Raw genomic sequence first — 9,165 nt, forward strand, 5'->3', positions numbered from 1 at the left:
TTTTTGTACTTCCTGCAGAATTCCATGCTCAGGCCTACGAGGAGCCATCCGTAGCCCAGCTTGATCTGGGACCACGGCCGGTGATATTCGAGAAGCCGCAAGCCAAGAATTACAAGCACTTGAAGGCATTATATCTCAAAGGGTATATCAATGGTCAGCCCATTAATAAAATGCTAGTGGATACGGGAGCGGCGGTCAACATTATGCCATATTCAGTTCTGCGCCGGTTGGGGCGATCTGCCGGGGATCTGATCAAGACTAACGTCACGTTGAGTGACTTTAATGGGCAGACTTCAGAAGCTCAGGGTGTCCTCAGTGTAGATCTCACCATCGGGAGTAAGACCGTCCCGACTTCCTTCTTCGTCGTTAGCAGCAAAAGCACCTATAATGTCCTACTCGGCAGGGACTGGATTCACACCAACTGTTGTATCCCCTCAACGATGCACCAATGCTTGATCCAGTGGGATGGAGATGAAGTGGAGGTAGTCCAGGCAGATGACTCAATCGAGATTTCGCATGCTGCCATGAGCATCTGGGATGCAGAGGACCAAGAGCCGATTTCAGGGATAAGCTTAGAAGGGTGCGACCGCATCGAGGCTACAAAAAACGGAGTGAGGCTGGTCTTATCCACTGGCCTTATGGAGTAGAAAGGTTACATGAAGGAAGTCACAATAATGTTCCCATTAAGGCCGATTCACGCAATCGGCCCCCAAAAATGAATTTTTGGTGATAAGTGCTTTACGTAGCTGTTATGAGATAGCCGGCTTTGACAGCCGGCCCGATTCTTTTCTTAAACACTTGGAGAATTTTGAAATATGTAAATCGGCCGATACCACCGATCAGCCGGAGATGGTTTTGTTATCTTCTTTTCCTATTTGCAGCGTTGATTTAACAGAGGACGGGAAACTAGGATATGGCTTCACATCGGCTGATGAACTTGAAGAGATCGATATTGGTCCCGGGGATAAGCCGCAGCCAACGTTCATTAGTAAGAAATTGCATCCGTCATTACGAGAGCCAATGATAGCTCTATTAAAGGAATATGCCGATTGTTTCGCCTGGGATTATACAGAGATGCCTGGGCTCGACAGGAGCATAGTGGAGCATCGGCTCCCTCTCAAAAGTGGATTTCGACCGTTCCAACAGCGGATACGTCAGATGAAAGCCGATGTCTTGGTCGAAGTTAAAAAAGAAATAGAGAAAATGATAGAAGCCGGATTCATCAGGGCTTGCAGGTATGCTGAGTGGATTTCAAGTGTTGTACCCGTACAAAAGAAAGATGGCCGATGGCGGGTTTGCGTGGATTTCAGAGATCTTAATAGGGCCACTCCGAAGGATGAATATCCGATGCCTGTCGCAGAAATATTAATCAATGCGGCTGCCGGCCACAAGATTTTGAGCTTTATGGATGGTAATGCTGGATACAATTAGATTTTCATGGCTCCTGAAGATATACACAAAACGGCATTCAGAGTACCCGGAGCGGTGGGACTGTTTGAATACGTGGTTATGACCTTCGGATTGAAAAATGCCGGAGCAACGTATCAGCGTGCCATGAACCACATCTTCCATGACCTAATCGGCAATCTGGTAGAAATATACATCGATGATGTCGTGGTCAAGTCAGCATCGGTCGAAGGGCACCTAGATGATTTACGGCAAGTTTTAGAACGAACCAGAAAATTCGGGCTCAGGATGAACCCGAAAAAATGCACTTTTGGTGTAACAGCTGGGCAGTTCTTGGGTTTCCTGGTTCATGAAAGAGGGATAGAGATCGGCCTAAAAGTCAAGAGGCCGTGCGTACTATGGTGCCGCCCACTAACAAGAAAGAGCTCCAACAACTTATTGGCAAAATTAACTTTGTCAGGAGGTTTATCTCTAACTTATCTGGGCGGATTGAACCCTTTATGGAACTGGTGAAGATCAAAACCAATGAAGAGTTCCGCTGGGGGGCAGAACAACAACGGGCATTCGAAGAAATCAAAGACTATTTGTCGAGACCACCTGTGTTGGTGCCACCGCAACAGGACAGGCCATTTTACATATACTTGTCAGTCGGTGACACCTCTATCGCTTCGGTGGTAGTGCAGTTATACGACGGCAAGGAACGGGTGGTATTTTATCTCAGCAGAAGGATGTTGGACGCCGAAACAAGGTACTCTGATATGGAAAAGCTTTGCCTTTGTTTGTTTTTTACATGCACCAAGCTTCGTCACATCCTGCTGTCGGCTGAGGTAGTCATCATCTGCAAATCGGATGTTATAAAGCACATGCTATCGGCTCCTGTGTTGAAAGGCCGATTAGGCAAATGGATGTTTGCATTATCAGAATTCGACATCCGGTATCAACCCGCGAAAGCAGTTAAAGGGCAAGCACTGGCAGATCTCATTGCTGAGAGGGTTAATACCAACATAGCAGCACTTGCCGTACGAGCCTGGGCCATGTATTTCGATGGATCCGTCTGTGGAGATGGTTGTGGAATCGGCATCTTGCTGGTATCGCCTCGGGGGCAGCCTACTCTTTCTCAATTAGGTTACCGGCCACCTGTACTAATAACCTTGCAGAGTACGAGGCGGTGCGCAAAGGCATGGAATTGCTCCTGGAGGCCGGAGCTGAAGCCGTGGAGGTCTTCGGAGACTCCAAATTGGTAATTTCCCAACTCACCGAGGACTACAGGTGTGAAAGTGAGATATTATTTCCAGTATGGGTGCACTGCCAGGAGCTGATGGCCCAGTTCAGGTATATAAATTTTTATTGGATACCTAGAGCTCAGAATGCAGAGGCCAATGATCTTGCGCAGCTGGCTTCAGGATACAAAGCCGATGGGCCCAGACATCAGGTGTACTTCCTGGACCAGGGAGATTGGAGAGCCGATATCTTCAATTACTTGAAGGATTCGGCTCGGGGGGCACCCAGGAAGATACGCTATAAAGCCATGAGGTACGTCCTGATAGGAGATGATATGTTTTACCGGACCTTGGAGGGGCTGCTGCTCAAATGTCTAGGGCCGACCGAGTCCAGTCGGCTCCTGCACGAAGTTCACGAAGGAACGTGCGGGACTCATCAGTCAGCTCACAAGATGAAGTGGCTAATTAGGCGGACAGGATACTACTGGCCCACTATGCTTGAAGATTGTTTTAAGTATTATAAAGGATGTCAAGCATGCCAGAGGTTCGGAAAAATCCAGATGGCGCCAGCGTCCGTAATGAACCCCATTGTTAAACCGTGGCCATTCAGAGGCTGGGGCATGGATATGATCGGCAAAATTAATCCTCCATCTAGCAAGGGTCATCAGTTCATTTTAGCTATCACAGATTATTTTACCAAATGGGTGGAAGCTGTCCCGATGAAGTCAGTAGCATCCAAAGATGTGATTCATTTCGTCAAGGAACACGTTATTCACAGGTTTGGGATCCCACAGACTATAACAACAGATGGTGGCTCGGTTTTTATTTCGGAAGAATTTAAGAAGTTTGCTGTCGATATGGGTATCAAGCTGATTAGGTCGTCTCCTTATTACGCCCAGGCAAATGGGCAAGCCGAAGCATCTAATCAGAGCCTTATCAAGTTAATCAAGAGGAAGATCGATGAATACCCCAGGCGCTGGCACGAAGTTTTATCAGAAGCATTATGGGCATATCGTATATCTTGTCATGGGGCAACAAAAACTTCTCCTTATCATTTGGTCTATGGGCAGGAAGCCGTGTTACCGTGGGAGATTACAGCCGGGTCCAGGCGCATAGAGTTCCAGAATGACTTATCCGCTGAAGAGTATGCTACTCTGATGAGTGATAATGTGGAGGACCTCACGGAACTCAGGCTATGGTCACTAGAAAAGATTAAGGAGAATAAGGCTAAAGTAGCCCGTGCATATAATAAAAAGGTCAAGCCAAAGGAATTCCAGGTAGGAGATTTGGTTTGGGATGCGGTATTACCGTTGGGAACCAAAGACACAACATATGGCAAATGGTCCCCAAACTGGCATGGACCGTATAGGGTTGACCAGGTCTTACCCGGGAACGCATACATGCTTGAAGAATTGGACGGCGTCAAGTTTCCGGTAGCAGTCAATGGCCAACACCTAAAGAAATATTTCCCAAGTATGTGGGTTGACGAACAGTAAAGCCGATATCACCCATCAGGCAGGAAGCCGATGCAACCAGCAGGTTAAGAAGGGAGGTGAAGGTTAAGTCGACGACCTTAGCATTGGCAAGATAGGAAATGGGAAAAGGGCCGATGAGCGCTGATCGGCCCGAACAATGATAGAAAGGATTAGAACAGCCGATGCGTTGCCATCGACTTTAGAAGTTTTTGCTTATGGCAATCGAAACACCACAAATTATCAGACAGCCGATGCACCACCATCGACTTTAGGCTCATTACACGGAGACACAGCGGGTTCACTACATACAGATACAAAGTTTATCCTAAACAGGGCTACTGAAGGAAGGCATCTATAGCAGCAATAGCATCAAGACGGATGCGGTCGACCTCAGCGAGTACTGCCTCATCATCTTCGTCCGCCCCCGGCACCACTTGTTTGCTCAAGTCGCTCAGCTCGGTCAAGTCCGCCTGCAGCTCGGAAGTCAAAGCTTCTGCCTCCTGCTTAGAACCCGCAATGAGATCCTTCTCCTCCTGGATGCGCTGCTTGGTGGCCCGGACTTTGGCCTCGAGGTCTTCCAGTTCTTTCTCCAAAAGCCGAAGCCGACGGGCAGAAGCGGATGTGTCAACCTTCGCGTCGAGTGCGGCCTTCTTCTTGTTGATCGACTGACACATCTCAGCGATGATGGTCCTTAAGAGTGATTGGGAACGCTGAGTCTCGATCCTGCGGCGAGCTTCTGCCACTTTTGTTTGGAAGGAAGAAAGGTGTCCGGCCGGCAAGAGCTTGGCCTGGAGACTCACCGGGAGCTGGGAACTGACCTCGTCAAGGATCTGTTTAACTGCACTGGAGTCTTGAATCAGCGCGGAGATCAGACCCAACAGAAGCTCTTTCACGCGGAGGAGCCGATCAACAGTGCTGGTCAGGCCCGAGGAAGAGTCAGCGGCTTCCAGTATGGTCGATCCAATCGTGGCGGGATCAAACGCGAGGAGTTCTGAAAGGTCCAGGTTCTGAAGAAAAGAGGGTAAGCAAGGTATTGCAGGAGAAGGCCAAAACAATTACAAAGGGAGAGGGAAAGACATACCTGTCCTGAGAAGGAAGTAGCAATGGCCAACGAAGGGACGATCGGCTCCCGGGGGTGCACCCTTTTCGAAGTACGAACGGTAGCAGCAGAGGCCGCCTGAACCGCACCCTCGGAAGAAGAGGCAACAGCCGACGGGGCAACGGTCGGCTCTGCGAGAGGGATGGCCGATGGGATGGCAATCGGCTTCGCGGGACGTACCTCCCGTGTAGGGGAATCAGCAGTGGCCGAAGCGGTAGAGGGTCCTTCCAAACGGGGGCCAGCAGGGGATGAAGACACGATCGGCGCCTGTGGGCTTGGTGAGGCAGCTGGGACAACAGCTGATGCAGAGGGATCCTCCAAGGTCATTGCGCCCGGATCACGGAGAGTAATCAGGGCCCTAAGAGGCACATTCACGTCTTCTGGCGCCCCTGAAGATGAACCTTCTGGCATGGGGGCTCCTCCTCACTGGAGACTTCTACAACGGCAGGCTGCAAGAGAAGAGAGCACCGTTAAAGGAGACATGAACAAAGACCCGATTGCAAAGCGAGAGAAAGGGCCAAACCTGGGCGATGACTGGAGATGACGGAACAGGAGAAGATGGTGTGGCTTCCTTCCGGACCTTCCTGACCAAAATCTTCCTCGTTTTGGCGCGAGCTCGGGGGGCAACGGCTTCCAAAAGCCGTTTTCGCTTGGGGGTCAGCTTAGCAGTGCTCGGCTGAATCTGCATTATGCTTTTTGAGGGAGGAGGCGCATTCTTGCCGAAGAGAACCACCGGAGCAATCGCCAGGAAACAAAAGGGCGATCCATCTTCGTTCATCGGCTCTGGGCCATCTTCTTGCTGCAGAAGCAGAAAATGGAGTCAGAAAGGGGGGCCAGTAAAAGTTGGAAAGAGAAAGACCAATTAAAGGCGGTACCTCTGCAACCGGGATATCATACTCAGGATGGATTTGCTGCAGCATCGGGCCCAGAGCTCTTCGGAAAACATGAGTTTTCCACATCGACCACCATCCCTCAAAGTCAACAGCCGAAGAAGTAAAGGAAAGATTGATGGGAACAGACAAGGGAAGGTCTGTGAACAGATTATAGCACCTCTGGGCGGTTAAAGCGTCAGGAAGGTCCACCCTGCTTGATGTCAACAGGTGAAGAAGGAAGTGGGGAGGCACCTGCGCAAGACCGAACTGCCGGGCTGCTACGACCGGCTGATAAAACTCGTAACCAGGCTTGAGGATCCGGTTAGAGGTACTCATGCCAACTGGGAGGAAACAAGGCCGAACCATGATAGAATAAAGACGCCTGGTGTCGGCATCATAGGCAATGTCGGCCAGTCGGAAGGTAGCCGGGTTCTCAAAGAGCTCGGAATCGGCATAAGGAAGGAAGGTCGGGTTGTCAAGGCCTTTGTAGAAAATCCGGAACCATCGGGAAGCATCTAGAGGGTTCAGTTTCCCGCCAGGGAGACTATACAAAGCCTGCCCAAAACTGGTACACCTAATCGGTCTCCCACTCAGATCAGGGAAGGAATTGCCGAGTAAGGAAGGAAAATCAGGGTCAGAACTTTGGAAATAAAGACGAGCCCACAGCTGGATAAACCACCATGGGCCACCAGTCCTGATTTTCTTCTGAGAAAGAAGGCTAGAAGTCATCAAATGGAGATATCTGTAAAGCTCCCCGAGAAATAACCTACCAAGGCCAACAGATTGACCCCTGGCCAGCTCATAAGCTAAGGAGAGGTAATTCTTAGTTGGGGCAAGGGAAGGGCCACAGAAGAGGAAATGTTCGAGCCATAGGTTCAGAAAGGCTGTGTGCTCCTTCTCTGTTACAGGGCCCTTGCTTTTCTGGTGCTGGCCCAGGTATGTGCTCCAGTTAGTGCACTCGGTTTTGGATGACAGTTTATATGGGACTACAGGGAGGCTGTAAGCAGAGGGGCAGGTTGATGATATGTCCAAGCCAGTAATCATCATAACATCTAGCAATGTTGGTGTTAACGGGCTGTGCCCGAAGAGAAAGCAATTCAAGGCGTCAGACCAGAAATAGCCGATGGTTTTCAGAAGGTTCTCGTCTTTTTCAAGGGGAGAGAGGGACAGAGACAGAGCATCGGCTATCCCGATGGACTCCCATAAGGGCTGGTAAGCGCCTGCTACTCTGTTGTACCAAGCCATCCAGTTTTCAGGAGGATTCGGCCAGGCACGGAGGCTGTCCGACCAAGATTCTAGGTCTATATCCTGACTCACAAAGGGGATCCGATTGGCTTCACAAGAGATCAAATCTATGGGTTTCTCATAGGAACGAGGCCCTAGGCAGAAAGAATTGGGGGAAGAAGGGTGCGGCAAGAAGATATCGGAAGCCTGAAAAAATCCCAAGAAAAAAAAGGCAAGATTGCCGAGGGAGGAATTAATTAACCACGCAGCAAAACTTGCAGATGCTGTGTTAAAATTAATGAGGGGTCGGAGTTCACCTTCAGACCAAAGACATCGGCGGCGGTGCGCGAAGACTCCGCCATCGGGAACCTTGAGTCGGGATCCTGGAGAGCGGATCTAGGTTTGGCGGCGCAGGATCGGATATGTGTCTCAAGGACCGGGAAGGATCTTGCGGTTAGGGTTTTGAGTGAAGGGGATCGGAGTTGATCTGGATCCCAGAATCTTTGGAGATTTGTGTCAGGTGAAAGGCCAGCGGAAGGGTAAAGTAAATTGAAGGGTTATTTCAAATCCGGATCGGCATACTCTGAAGCCAATGCGCTGCCATCGGCTCCTGAAACAGATAGATTGCGCACAAAAGGAATTGCTGGTACAAAAGTAGATTTTATTCACAGCAGGGTAACATACACAAAAGAGGAGTTAACTGCTCCTAAAGATGGCCTAATGAGAATATTACAGTCTACCACCAGTATACGCCGGAGGTCTTGCGGCGCTTGGGTGACGGAACAACGCTTGGGCCACTGTCGCCGGTGTCGCTGCTGCTGTCGCCGTCATCCCCGTTATCGTCGCTGGTGAAGCTGTCGTCGCCATCGGCTCCTGTGCTGCTATCGGAGGAATCGCCCGATGACCTGCCAAGAAGGAAGGTACCTGCCATCGGATCTTCTTCGGAGGAGAAGGAATCGGCTCTTTCCTCCGAGGAAGAAAGGTCTTCCCCCCAAGACGCGTCGTCCTCATCCTCCTCCAGCTCGGCTCCGAGGAAGAGTGCGAGATCTTCGCCATCGGTTAGGGAGTCATCATCCTCTGACCGGTAACGGAAATCCCACTCTTCTTCATCCCAATGCAGGGGAGCACGGGCTTCGTAGGCAGTGATCGGATCATACTCCGGAGTTGGTTCTCGGGAGGACTCGGATTCATAAGAAATAACGGAGGAGGCAGAAGAGGAAGAAGCCATGGTAAAAGAAGAGGAAGGGAGTAACTGGTGATGGCTGCGAGAGGAAGATGGTTGGGGAAGTTGCCGTAGGAGAGTTTATAAAGATAAATCGAGAGGTGGAGTGAATCGGCATTGTGACGGTTCCCGAGGAGCGTGGTACAGAGCGGTCGTGTCAATTGGAAGTTGGAAAGGCACGGACCGGAAGCCGAAGGGTCAAGGTAATTTTAAATGATTCCGGAATTACCATCGCCGAAACCAGGGGGGCATGTGTTATCGCCATATTTTGGACAGGCTAAAAGTGGGCCGTGGAGCAAGATGGGCTTGAGAAACGGTTATGATAAGCTTGCAGATCGGGTTCCGTACGGGCGTTTGGGGCCCACAAGGCCGTGTAAACTCAGGTTTAGGCAGTTAGGATTTGTGTCGTGTTTAATTAGGGTTAGTTAAGGAGAGCAAGTCTACGGACTATAAATATGTACCATGAATAAACAAGAAAGAGAGATTCATTCATCAACAACTCACGGCGCATCGCCTCCCCTGTTCCAGGGTTCTTCATCGGGTAAGTGCCATGTTGCCCCCTGATCACGCTTCGCGTGATCGGGGGCGCATTGCTCTTATTTGTTGCTTTATATGTTGCTCGTTCTGAAGCCTTGTAGATGGCGGG

Source organism: Panicum hallii, chromosome 9 (assembly GCF_002211085.1).
Source record: "Panicum hallii strain FIL2 chromosome 9, PHallii_v3.1, whole genome shotgun sequence".
Lineage (NCBI taxonomy): Eukaryota > Viridiplantae > Streptophyta > Magnoliopsida > Poales > Poaceae > Panicum > Panicum hallii.